The 14,505-nt window shown below is 41.1% G+C and overlaps 1 protein-coding gene across 7 annotated transcripts in view; it reads right to left on the bottom strand.

The window, feature by feature from the left end:
• mid2 (midline 2) overlaps nt 1–14,505 on the bottom strand; it is a 181,357-nt gene that overhangs the window by 77,703 nt on the left and 89,149 nt on the right. The window lies entirely within an intron of this gene.

Here is a 14,505-nt window from a genome sequence, read left to right as displayed (position 1 = left end):
TAGTTATATGCCGATATATTGATATTGGCTGATAAATTATAATTAAAAGTAAGGACGAGAGAAATACCCTTTGGCCATGTTATGAGTGTTATGTGGCTAAGCTTATGCATGAGAGGCAAATGACTATGCATCACATTTGTTTCTGGAGGAGCATAAATGAGTAATTCACAACTTGTTGTAACAGTAAAACAAGTTTATTTTTAAACTAAATTGTCATAATATGTTATTAGGGGACCATAAAAACCTGCACATAACAAATGCTAGGGGAAAGAAAATAAAAAAAATACAGGGTTTGTTTCCTCAAACTTGTTTCTATCGAGTTCATTTAACACAATTAACTCCCAAACTGACAATAACTTGGACTAACTTATGAACAAACAGCTAAATCCCCTTTCAAGGCGATCCCAGACTCTAACTCCTTAAGATGAAACAAAACATATCTTTCAACAGAATATCAGCGCCTGAGTTCGGATTTTATTGAAAAAAGAGACACGACAGGCTCAGATTCAAAGCTTTTGTGATTTACTGCAGTCCAAAATTTGGTCTCCAAAACAAACTTCCTCTTTAATAGTCTTCCTTATCTCGACAGATGTCAGAACTCTGATCTATCTGTTACAAACATACTTCTTCATTTCCTTGTCTTTCATACTGAAAATGTTACTTTTGCCCTTCCACACTGAAAATGTTGCTCTTGCACAAACTTATCTTTTCCACTAGGTAATAGTGCGATGCAATAGCTACCGCAACTTTAGGGAATACATGTTTGCAATTCACTTGCAGTACATAATGAGCTCGTGTAAAAACAGAGGAGTTGGAGCCATCAAGGGATATGGCAGCTTTATTTTGGCTGCGCTTTCAGTCCTATTGATTGTGATAGCAGATAATGCCATCCAGAGATTCTGAGACAGGCAGTGAGATTTCCACCCTGAGCCTTTTATCTTGGACACCACAGTGTGACCCCTCCCTTCCCCCACAGGACCTTGCAGGCTTTCAGATGCAGAGCCGAAAAAGACCCTGACTCTCATCTGTTCAGACTGCAGTGACCAATACACACATACACACACACACGGACGCGCGCGCACAAAATCAGACAAATATATACACACTTACACAAAATGTGCACAAACAAGAAACACACACTTCCCCTTCTGTCCCTGCACAGAGGCAGTGGTCAGTGACAAGACAGAGTGTCTCTATTAGTATCAAAGCTGCTCTGTTCATCCTGACAAATGAGTTCGCTTCTTTCAAGGTAGGAAAAGCTATTTACTCCATCTCCACTATGCTTTACTTCATCTAATTGGTCCGACCATGTCACAGAAGCAGGCCTCTAAATCACGTCAGTATCATATATTTATAGATGAGGTCATGTAACTGTAGTGCTCTGATGGCAGCTACATGACATCTAAATATGACACTTGTTGCCAGGTCTGCTGCTGGCATTCCAAAAAAACTGAGATGGACACCAAGAAGTGAAGGAGGTGTAAAAGAGGAAGCAAGCAAGTAAAACTCCCTGATATCATGAAGAAGATATGTGATTACTGTTGCACAAAAAGATTCTGACATCCCTAGACCGAGTGCTTTATCTCTGACTGTGACATGCAGACTCACTTGCTGGGAATCCAGGTCCAGCAGGCAAGAATGATAGTCAGAGCACAAAATCACATAACCTTAGCTCAGAGTCGGCCTTACTGCCCTGCATTCATGATTTGGCCAGACACCAGAGTTATAGAGCGGGGAACCACACTGGACAGCGTCTGTGATGGACTCGCCACAAAAAGGAGAAACACATTCCCTACGTTCCTGCAATTCTGCGTGGTTGGCTTTTGGCTGTTGATATCTGGAACAGACATTCCTCTCTGTATGACTCCCTGTGGAGCTGAACTTCCTTCACGTAACCTTAGATAAACAGAAACTTTCAAGGATGGTTTTGTAAAGATCAGTGACTGGATGAAGTTAAGGATATATGTAGATTTGTGTGTATGTCGAGCCACTTTTAACTCATCTCATTCATGTCACGCACAGATCAAAAACTATGTGCTTTTAACAAGAAAAATTGTTGTGGTTTGAGGTTTGTAATCTATATATCTGGTTTCATGTACAGTATGTGTGTGCGCACTTCATCCATGCATGTGAAAACCATGATAAGTCCATGGCTGCAGCATATGCGTGACCTCACACATGTAAGCGTTTCCCCGTGGAGCTTTGGTGGACAGGGTGTTCGCTGCTGCTGTCGCCACTATGCTGGCCAGACATAATAGGTGATGTGTCCCTTTTTTAGAAGCCATAAAAGAAGCCCTATGTGCTATTAGGCATGCATCAGTGCCTTCTTTTCTCATCGGCTTTAAGAGGTACATCAAACCACAGCCCCGGTAACCTGTTTTCTCAATCTCTCAAGTTTGCAAAGTCAGTTTAGAGTCTTATTGTTTTCTCCTTTCAGTTCTTGTGACAGTGCTGTATCTAAAAAGCCTTGATACTGTAAGCTGTGTATCCTGTGCCGCGCTTTCAAATTTTCCACCAACATGTGACTGTGATTCACTTGTGGTCTAGATTTGATGCTGTGGAGAAATACAAGCACAACCATTCAAACCATTTTAAATATTATACCAATTCGGGGTCACGGTGGTTTCATTTCTGTTTCAGATCTGACATAAATATTTTTGGAAAATGTTAATTATGATAATCACATCATTAAAATGGTTATACACTTAAAAAAAACCAACCTCATTTAATTCAATAAAAGCACTCGTGGAAGTGGATGCGAGCACCACATGAAATTCCCAGGGCTGTAAAACAACATTTATTTTCCATCCACTGTAAGTGTCACTACAATTTGTTTTGTAACTCAGCTTCAGTATCAAAATTAAGAAACAAGCATTGGTACACTTGATGTTTTATCTGTTTTCTCATAACTCTACATATAAAGCATGAAAAAAGTGCATTTCGAGAGGTCATAATGGGAAAAGTGGCGAGTCAAAACAAGTTGTAGCATATATGCAAGCTCATTTTTACCAACATTTTGGAATAACCCTGTTGTTAATGTGGTCTATACTTAATCATGCACAATAACATATGTACACACATGACTTCATACATATCCATATCTACATATTGAGGAAGCAAAAACCTGTACCAGTTACCGACAAACACTGTGTGTCTGAGACTTTAGCCCTATCCACATGCACACATAATGTCATTTGTGCATCGTGCATCAAATAGGTAACACTCTTTTACATTTACCATCATCACAGGCTCAACTTAAACTTAAACGTAAACTGCAGAAATTCATTCTTGGAAGCCTTGTCCCTCATTTTTAAGTGTTTCTATTAGAAAACTAGAAGAAAATCGGCTCACTCCTGGTGGCCGATTGGTGGGGCCTGGCGCCTGTGGCCCGGCTGGGCCCCTTCTGGGGAGTGGGGTGCCCTCAGGCCTCTGGCCTCTGGGCCTGAAGCTCGGTCCTCTCTGGCACAGCTGGCTGCCGGCAGAGCCCGCGGGCATGCCACTGCAACCCCCTCTGGCCTCTGCTCTGTAGCTGCTGGGTGACCTCTCGTTTGGGGCTCTACTCAGCTCTTCCCAGGAGGGTGGCACGGTTCATCCCCTTTTGGTGGTCCTCTTCGGGTCCTCGTACCCTGGGGCCTCTGGATGTCTGGAGTTTTGATCTCCTCCATACCTGCTTCATACCCTGGGGGACGGGGCTGTGGCTCCCCACACTCCCTAGCAGATCGTTACATGGAGAAACCTTTGGAATGCAAGCATGCTGATCCACACAGGTATGCACACAGGTGTACACACGGGTATTCACAGACGCGGACTACACCTTTCTTGGCTGCTGCCTCAAAGCACATTGTGCGCTGTCTATCTTGCGTGCTGCACAATATCGTTTAATATTTAGTATCTGCTGTTATCTACTGCTAGCTAGTTTATTGTGATGGTGCTGTATTTATTATGTTGCTCTTTTTTTTTTTGTTTGCTTTCTCTTCTGGTTTTTTTTCTCCATACAGGTGACCCAGGTGTTTTGTTTGTTTTTCTTTCTTTCTTCCCCCCTTTCTCACCGTCTCTTCTCCCCTCTGTTTTTCTTTCTCTCCCTCTCTTTCTTTCATTCTTTCTCCCTGTCCTATCCCCCAGTCATGTCTGCCCCGTTTGTAGCAACCGAAAATAAAATAAATACATAATTATAATGAAGGTCAATCAAATGGACCAATATGGCAAGGCTATGATGATCCACTTGGTAAAATAAATCCGCTTGGCATCTTTCTTGGCCTTAAGACAACAATTCTGATGGCTAAAGATCCAAACGGGACACACAAAAAAGAAGAGAAAAAAAAAAAGAAGAAAACTAGAAGAAAATCAAATCATGAAACAATGAGAGCTCAGAGAACGTATGAAAACAGTTGGGCCTTTTTCAAAAGAATTAATCAGAAAACCTGCCAATATTACTCCTTTATCAACACTTGCTGACCTTATTTCACTTGTTCCTCTCAGATTTTATAATTTTGCACTCAGCCAACTGATTCCTGACTGACTGGCCTTCACAGCAAAGTCATTTTTCCTTATTACTGTAATGGGTTTGCTTAAGTCCACTGCAATGTGCAGCCTTGTGCTGGAAGGATAAAAAGCATCTCCTCTGCGTCTTCAGCTAAAAGAAAAAGATGACAGATAGACTAAGTAGCTATGTGTATGGCCAGGATCCCGTTTTTATCATTTGTTTGTCTAAATTCCCAATATCTTTGAATTCTCCAGCTCCCTGATAAAAGAGAAGTGATGTGTTTTACACATCAAGTGGTTGCAGCAGTAAAAGAAAGAAACCATCTGTCTTAAAGCCAAAACTGAAGTTTCTTCCACAGAAGAAAAGCACTCGATAACAAATGCATGACCACAAGTGGCCATCACCAACACGTATATGCGAAGCAAAAAATCTTTACACGATTACAGCGAATGGCCTTGAGAGCTTGAAAAAAAGGGAACTGGACTTCTTTGTCCGGAACCGAAGAGGCTTCTTCTGTTCTAGAACAACTAGAGGCACATAACTTCCACGGTCCTGGGTCAGTGACCCAGTGTTTTGACTTTTGTTTTTTTTCTCTGTATTATGTTTTTTTGTTCTGTTTCTCTAGTTTTACTGTTATGGTTATCTGGTGATTCTGTTTTACTCTCATTAAGAGTTTAGCTCTTAGGCTTTGATTCCGTGCTCCCTCTGTTCTGTGTCTTCTCACTCAAACTATCTGTCTTCTCCTTCCAAAATGTAAACACTGGGGTTGGGTCATGATGCCTCACAGAGGTTTGACCTGTTGGCCCCGGTGACAGGAATGACCTACATGTTTTTATTTTGTTTTTTACACTTTGGCTCTTTTGACAACATGCATGATCAACAGTAGGTTAATGACCCTCAGGACCACTTCCAAGGGTACAGGTAACACTAGGGCATTATTAGCATCATAAAATAGCCTGCCAATCAGAGTCAAAGGAATTACTGTTTTAGCTGAAAACTTGGTATCTCTCTGCATGGTGTGTAATGCGCCCCTATAAAAATTCAAGGAAACTGAACAAGTGCAGGACAAAAGAAATGACTGGCCTACAGCACCTGTAACAGTATCTGAAAGTCATGTACTCAGGAAAAAGGAAAATATCCGGCAAAAGTCTGGAACAGAATATGAGAAATGCATCTGGCCCATCAGCTGATCCATTTACTGTTCAATGAAGCCTCATCAGAAATGGTCTCAGTGGAAGTGTGACTGTCAAGAAGCCATTCTTAAAGAAGGTATAATACGAAATACACAAGAACTGGACTGAAAATCAGTGGCGACAGGCCTTATGGAGTCCTGAATCCAAATTTGAAAACTTTAAATCACATCAGGAAAGAGATATAACGGTGAGTGTCTCCAACCAACTATAAAACACAGTGGAGGCTCTGTTGTGGTTTGGTGCTGCAACCTGTGACCTCAATAATATTGAAGCAGTGTGGGATCAGCTTGATGAAGAACAGAACAAACGACAGCCAAGATCCAAAGATCTTTCAAGAAGCCTGAAGAACTCTTTCTTAAGACTACTTAACCTCGTAGGACCTGACGTCCACATATGTGGACATCACATTTTGGGTCGTCTAGACCAAAATACTACATTTTGCTCTACGAGAGCCTGATATCCACTTACGAGGAATTTATACTGCCACTGTTTTATCGCAATTTAAAATGAATGTCCTCATATGTGGGTCTCATTTTTCTCAGAAACGAAAATCAGGCAAAAAATAAAAATAAAAAAAATCTGGTAATTCTTTGTTATTACATTCATCAGGTTCCAATCAGCCCAAATAGCAAAGAGAAATTAAAAATGCATGCCATGAAAGAGTTCAGGCCTTAGGAGGTTAACGAACTGACAAAAACATTTGCTTAAGAGAATTCAAACTGTGTTGAAGAACAAAGGTGGTTATAAGTCTTCATTTTCCATGTGTATTTGCAGAAATCACTGCATCTATTTCCCATTTTCTTTCTCTCATTTTTGGTTTTTATAAATTCTATAACATGGCAAACATGTAAACATGCAAAAAATGGAATTAATTACAGAATAAAAACTAACATCAAACTAAGCTGATTCTCTCCTGGATGTTTCACCTCACAGATAACGCGGGTATTTTTAGTCTGGAGATGACTTGGAGGTCCCTTTTGTCCTCAGGCCATTAAAGACGTGACGGTCATCTCCTACTGGTGTCATTAGTTCAAACCAAATATCACTCCAGTTGTGACTCGCTATTCCTGCTTGGAAGCCAGACAATAGCACATAGGATTTATCATGCAAGCAGAGCGTGCAACAAGGAAGTGTGTGCGCACAGCCACCAAAACAAAAACCAGTCACAGACTCAATGTGTGTAAACCCATGTTCACTCAAATATCAAACTCCAATATATCTGTGTGTGCGGAGTGGATGCTGACATTCTAGATTGCGCATAAATATTCCTGTTATGCTGTCTTGTTTTGTCCATTGTTGCTGAGCCAGAAGCCAAAATAGTTTCAGGAAACTCCAGGCACATGTGATTTAATGATTTGACTGATAAAAATTAAAATCGTCCAGTGTCGTCAATCCTTCAAAGTTTTAGAGAGTTCCAAGAGATACTGAACTGTAATTTTTTTTCTATCAAGCCTTATAATAACTCTTATAAACTGCATTTGTCATCAACTTCATCTAGCAGAGCCCTTCACTTTTCCTCATATAAATGGGATCATGTGCCACAGATTTTTGCAGATTAATACCAGAAAGCCCTGTCTCATCATATATTGTAGGGAAATAATGTGGCGCTATATGAAAAGTTGGAATGAAACGGTGGAAAATAAGATCAGCAGAAGCAGATGACTTTCCACTGTTGATAAAACATTGAATCCTCTTATGTTGAGGTGCAGTGCTGCCAGCCATGTGACTAAAATACATAAATACTAATGCGTTTATAATCTGACGTGCATTACGGCAGAGTTATACACACAGACACACATATATATAGCTACAGTAATAAATTAAGGTCACTTATTTAAAGAGGAGACACAGCATGCACAAAACTTGTTCTTCTCTGGATAAAAACCCTTCGAGTACACACACACACACACACACACACACACACACACACACACACACACACACACACACACACACACACACACACACACACACACACACACACACACACACACACACACACACACACACACACACACACACACACACACAGATATATATATATGCTTATATGGCAGAAGCTACAGAGACCCAGAAGCTGTGTTTATCAGCTGCTTAGTTAAAATGATTTTGCTTGAGTGTCAAAAGTGTCAAAGTCTCGGCTAAGCTTTGCTACGCTGTCAGCTTCTTACAGCTTTACCCTAAAATACGCACAAGCCTTCAAGTGCCTCAATTCCAGTTTTTAAGCCTTGTAACTAGTAAAAATGTAAAAATAAATAAGTAAAAAGCAGTGGGGGGGGGGAGGTAAAAATTAGCTCTAAATACTTTGTGCTAAGTTTTGAAATGGACGATTTTTATAATAGAAAAATGTAGAATTTATGATGGGTTTTCATTCTTGGAAAGATACCCTAAAACAGGGGTGGGCGATAGATTTTTCAAAGGGCCCACGTGAGAAACTGGGATTGTTGTGTAAGGCTGACTAGAAAGCTTATAAACACATGAAATTAATAGAGGTGAGTTCAGCTTATTGGTATGAGCCTCCATAACAATCATAGTTTCTCATGTGGGCCCTTGGGAAAATCAATAACCCACACCTCAACTGAAACAATATTTAGTTCCAGGGACTCTAAACACTCAATACAAAGATATTATTTAAGGCTCCCAGATCAAGCACAAACATCGCTTATTTCATGTTAAGAAAAACAAAATTGACTGAGTAAAGTTTGCGGTGTAATTTACAGAGAAAACACAGTTTGGTTGGCGGCGAATGAGTACATTAACTGTACTGAATCTGGAGTCCTTGATTTTAGACAATAAACAAGCCAAACTGCACATAAACATTTGCAGACATAAACAAATAATGTCCATATAATGAAAGTAATTGTAAATCCACATCATTCCCTCATATTGCTCATTCAGACAGCACGCACTGAATATCAGTATCCCACTACAGCTGCCTTAAGTGAGAATAAAATGAATCCAATGAAGCAATTTAACCCTGCTCTCATTTTGTAGAAAAATAGTGAGGCATCCATTTTTAATGAATAAATTAAAGGGATACGCTTGTAACTTGCTGTAAAAAAGCTCAGGGATGAGTAGTGTTGCTTATAAACCCTCTGTCTGCTACGTATTTTGTCACCAAAGCTTTTAAAAGCATCCCACTTTTCATTTTTTCATTTATTGTGCAAATACATGATATCTCATGCAGTGGCTGCGAGTGATTTTATGAGCTTTTTATAATCTGCTATATTTTACAACGGGCTGACGTGACATACTTTCACAACACATGCATGATGCATTGGCACTGCATGGGTATTAAAGCATAGGCTCTTGCTCAAACACTGAGACACACATTGGTGCATATTTCCAGATAGGCACGCTAAGGCACCAATGCAGAGAAGTGGCACACAAAGACGCTAAAAGCTTTCTACTACATCCTTGGCGATTCCATCAGCATGACTAAGTGAGCTCCATCTCACACTATTCTCCAGATAGAGCCATGATTTCTAATGGCATCATGCACTCAGCTCCCAATCATTTCTCACATGTTCGACCTTGTACCATCTGCTTTGACACACATGCACAGCCACATGAACTTGCAGATGTACACACACAGACACACACACCTGTAAATACAGTCGCACACTCATTTGAAACCAATCAAATACGCTTCCTCACAAAAAAGACACTGGAGGGCTTCACAGCAGTATGCTGCTACAGTGTGGGTTGTGGGCGACTGAGGTGGATACGAGTGGTGTTACCTAAAACAAGACAGGGGGGCTGGGGGCACAATGAGGGAGGAGAGGCTAAACAGAGTGACAGAAAGGAGGTGGGAAGGACGATGTTTGTCTGGCCGTGTGCAAAGCAGAGGAAGTGAGAGAACTACATTGACAGTGTGAGAGGGCAGCGATGGAGGCAGTTGGAGCTGTTGTGTGAGAGGCAAAAATAAGAAGAAAAATGTGACTGTATGAGAAATAGAGAGCTGGGGCCGCATAAGTTCAGCGGAGTACTTGACATTTCAGCTTTCAATTTCTTCTAAAAATCATTACTGTCAGTGGCTGGGATAACGTCAAATTAGGTGTGCTAAACTAAAGTCTCATTTTTTAAATCTGACCGTGTGTGTAAAAGACTCTTAATGTTCTACGTGCTAGATGATTTTTATGTGATTGGATGACAAATCTGTATGCATGTGCTTGCCTCCCTCTGGATTTAGCATAGCGAAGTGGGTGTAAATACAGTCAGCAGCTGACATGATGCGCCCATCACACAGAAAAAAGTTAGTAAATGCCTTAAAGGAGCTTGAGGGGGGGGGGGGGGGGGGGGGGGGGGCAAAAGATTTAAGGGTGGTGCTGGTTGTGGGGGGGGGGGGGGGGGGGTGAAAAAAAAACAGTGGGGATAAAGGAAAAAGAAGCAAGGCTACAGGGACTGAGAAAAATGAAGAGAGGGGAGAGTCTGAGGGCAGGGATGGGAAGGGTGGGGTTGGTGACAGACTTGCCTGAGCCTAAACTGGAATTAATCCAATAATCGCTTGGAAATGTTTTGCATATTTCTTCATTCTTCTCGTGTACATAACAGACTATCATCCCGTTCAGCTCCATGTGAGACCTGCAGACCTATGAAGGCCATCGTACACACAACCGCACATAACAGACAAAAAAGAAAAACAGCACTGCTGTAGCGTTAGTACACGTGATAGCCAGACAGTCCGTCACAAATGTCAGCGCTGCTATAGGTTTCGTCACCAATTCAGCTGATTCGCTCTCTTCTAGACGTTAAAGCGCACACAATTCAAACATCCAAGAGCCTGAGAGTGAGTAAATTAAGTGCCAGCATTTGTAGCTGAGAGGAAGAAGAGTTATACTTGTAATGTAATCCGTTTCTCATCAGTTCCTTCAGTCTTTGTTTCTTTTTGATCTGCTCCTTTCAGTCACCACATGTTGAACACAGTATGATCTAGCGTGTTACCGCTCATCACGAACACATCTGGTTGGGCTTAAGCTTCACTCAGGCTCTTGCCTTTTGAAAATTGGCTCTGTAGCTGATTTGCAACTTCATCTTTAGGCTTTGCTACTTCTTTACCCCCAGTTTTTATGTCACCAAAAAGGGAATTTGTTTGCCCAACAATGACAAAGGTCATTTAATTGACTTTCCAGAAATCTTTTTTTCTGTAGTCTATGTCATTTCTTACATTTTAAAACCTTCTTGCAATTAATGGGATCAATTATGCTTAGAAAAATTGCCAAAACCTTGTTTTTTGTAAACGTTTTATCTAATTAATACATTGAATTTATGTTATCATCATCATTATAAAAGATCCATATTTAATTTAACCTGCCTTGCAATAGATTAATCTCTGCATCTCTGCATGTATCCAACACGTAAGACATGTCTGAGTGGTAGGGTGAGCACCTACCCTCAGTATTTCTGACCTCTTTGGAATTTGTCTGTGTGTAATGTTTAATATGAATAATGATTATCTCAACACAAGGAGGGCATTTCTGTCCATTGGTTTGTTTTAAAAGTAGAGTTCGCCGTTTGATTGCAGAGGCAGTAGTTTTTCTTTTCTCTACCTTTTTGTTTGACTGTGTGTTTGATGGTGAAGGTTCCTGCTATTATGGCTTTTATGACTAAATACACTTAAAAAATTCATTTGATATCCATCTACATATGGTGGCTGATTACTGGGAGCGAAGAAGCTTTCCTGCTGTTATTGTGTAATGCTACTTCTCTTAATGCTGGAAGTGGAAAATGAACTTGACACATAAACTGTCTCTTTCTCTCACCAGCACCGGTTATGCCGTTCTGTTTAACCACACAGTATGTATTATGTCTGGACAGCACGAGCTTAACCAGTAATCACCAACAAAATGTCCTTTGTTGGAATATTTCTGCGTTCACTGGTGTTTCAAAACACAGAATAAGTGTTCGTGCTAAGGGAAGCTAAGTGTTGCCTCCAGCTCCTTTCATATTGCAAAGATGACTGTTAGCAGTAAAAGGAGTATGTTGCAAAACTCAATTAACACACACTTGATGGCATTAATTACAACAGAAGCTATGAGCTTTTGTAACATGGAGAACATGAATGGACACCTCTAAAGCCGTGGCCAGTAACCACTGATGCTGTGGACCTTTTGCGTGCTTTCATCTTAGACTTCATCACCTCCCAGTGTCACATCAAACATGCGAGACTGAAAGCTGGTGCTGAGTGCACACTTCAGCTTCTTGATTTGGTTACCCAGCATCTGAGGGGGGATGTCAGGCTGCTACGAAATTTATCTAAATTACATTCTAATGAGGCGGCTATAAACACTTCCAAAGCAGCAGGTGATGAGATATTCACTGCTACGACAGAGCATCTCTTCGTTAGCAGTAATTTCAGCGAATGTGCAGAAACAAAAAATGCAAAGAGTAGCACCTTGAAGTTGTAGTCCTTTAAGAAAATGCTATTACTGACATCTGGAGATTATGCGACACCGATGTCTGTGCTTCTAAGCAAGAGCTCTGCTTAACAGCTGCCTGGAGAATTAACTCACTATCCTGCAGTTCTGCAGTGCCACATTTCTGGCTTTAACAGTGCTTGCACTTGTTGCCATTTTTGCTCCTATAATATGCACCCTGCTTGCCCAAGGGAAGCTTACCTTTCCCCCTTAATGTGAAAGACATAATTGAGTGGCAGTGTAGCTCCCAGCAGGAGGAGGAAATAATATGAAGGCTAATTCAGAAGTCAAAAATCAAACGGATGGATTTAGGGGTCAAAAGGGCAACTGAGTGCAATTATTTAGTGGTGCTGATTAACAGCCAGGTTTGCTGGGGAATTGCAGAAGACTGGTCAATAACATCAGTAACATATGATTAAAAACTCAACTCAAACCAGTGGAAGTCACACGCACTTGTCATGAGCAGGGAGAAGATTTTAAGTTAACTGCTACTGCCACTTGTGAGCTGAGCTGGAGCTTGGAATATGGATGGCCTACTCCTTGACTTGGGCTTGATTGAGGATTTCAAAGTCAAGAAACTTCAAAGCCTTGGCTGGGGAACGTTTAAACGAGCCACAGCCAGCTTTGAATCAGAAAGGAAGCGGGACTAACTACTTACAGTAAACTCTCCCACAGCTTGAAAAGAATGAGCAGACTAACACTAGTGTAAATAAACACCACAGGGTTAAATCTGTGAAAGGAGGAATTTGGGTGACATGCTGGTGCAAAACTGTAGGAGGCAGCCAAAGTTTGGCAGCGCTCATCTGTAATGCAGACTGTGGACCTGCATTTTCACTGAATTCAAATAGATGGATTCAAAGCAATCACTGGTGCTGTGTTCACCTCAGAGACCTGATGAGATAGATTTTTGTTGCACATGAATGTTAACGATGTCTCCTGAAATGTACTCTTACGCCCAGCCTTTTTGCACAGTAGAGTGACACAAAGGCCAAATGTGCTGTGAGGCCACAGAAATACATCCCTGTTTTTTCTATGTGAAACATCGCAACATCCACCTACAGAACTGCACTTAAACTTCACCGACTCTTCTGCTAAGGTGTTCGTTTCTTTCTGAGTGCAGCACAATTCAATTTATTTGACAAAAATCAAATCATGGCAACACCCATGCACCCCTGGAATGAGTTTAAAGTATGGGCAAATACGTGCACAAAGTTACCTCTAGTCAAGTTATCTCTAACAGTCTACAGGCCAAATACATGAGCCTGAATCGTTATTAAGAATTCAGCAAATTGAGTATCTGCAAATTGAATATTAACAAGTACTGGTTTCACTGCTTGATTCTGCTAATTTAGTGGTCTACCACCTTGATAATACATCCATCCATTTACTGCTTCTCATCCACGTCCAGGTCAAGGGAGCAGCCTAAGTAGGGAAGCCCAGAACTTCCTCTCACTAGCCACCTCTACCACATCATCCGGGGGAACCCCGAGATGTTCCCAGGCCAGCCAAGAGATACAATCTTGGGTCTACCCCAGCACTTCCTCCCAGTAAGACATCCATGAGTCATCAGGTGCTGAAACTACTTTAGCTGGCTCCTTTCGCCTTAAAAATCCACTTTAATAAACATTTAACTTTTCAAGAAAAGTTGTTGAATTGATGTAGAATACAAAATTGGTGTGTTGAGATACACTGAAATGTAGTACCATGGAGCTCTGTGAACGTATACTAGACGTGTCCAACAAATATGAGAGTTGACAGGCTCCTCTCTGACACCAGGACATGCTAATCATTTATTGGCATACAAAATGCTTACTTTCTAAAGTTTTGGAGGCTGCAAGGTTTGCTTTATTTCGACCCCTCCGCCTGTCAGTTTAATTTGCTCTGCGTCAGAAATTTAAGGTGTTATTATACCATCCCACAGTACATAAATGTCCTGACACGGCTGTATGAGTGCAGATCAACCGTCTCCACTAAAGACACACCTAGTATGAGTTAGTCATAGGTTCATTAGTAAACAAATACAAGTTAGAAAAACAATTTCTCTTTAGAAAAGGATTCTAACACAAAAGACACACACATGTGCTCAATACAAACTCATGATAAAAGTTTTTAGGCCAGCTGAATGATGCTGACTCCTTTAGGCCTTTAGTGATGGAATTAGCTCCAGCTTGTGCCTTTCTCTGTTGTTTTTCACCCTGATTCAGCAGTCCCAGTCTTTACTCATGGCCTCTGAAAAAGCTCAGTGGCCACAGGGAATGCCAGCTCATCGACTATTATAATGACGGCCCTCCCTATTGGTCTCCTTCTCTCTCTGCCCTTCTCACCAGCACACTATTCCAATTGTCCCTCTCTTTCTCTCTCTCTCTCTCTTTTTGATCTGTCTTTCAGCCCTTCTTGCAGAATAAAGGCTGTG

Source organism: Rhamphochromis sp. 'chilingali' (genome assembly GCF_963969265.1).
Source record: "Rhamphochromis sp. 'chilingali' genome assembly, chromosome: 13".
NCBI lineage: Eukaryota > Metazoa > Chordata > Actinopteri > Cichliformes > Cichlidae > Rhamphochromis > Rhamphochromis sp. 'chilingali'.
This window is presented reverse-complemented; position numbering and strand designations above follow the sequence as displayed.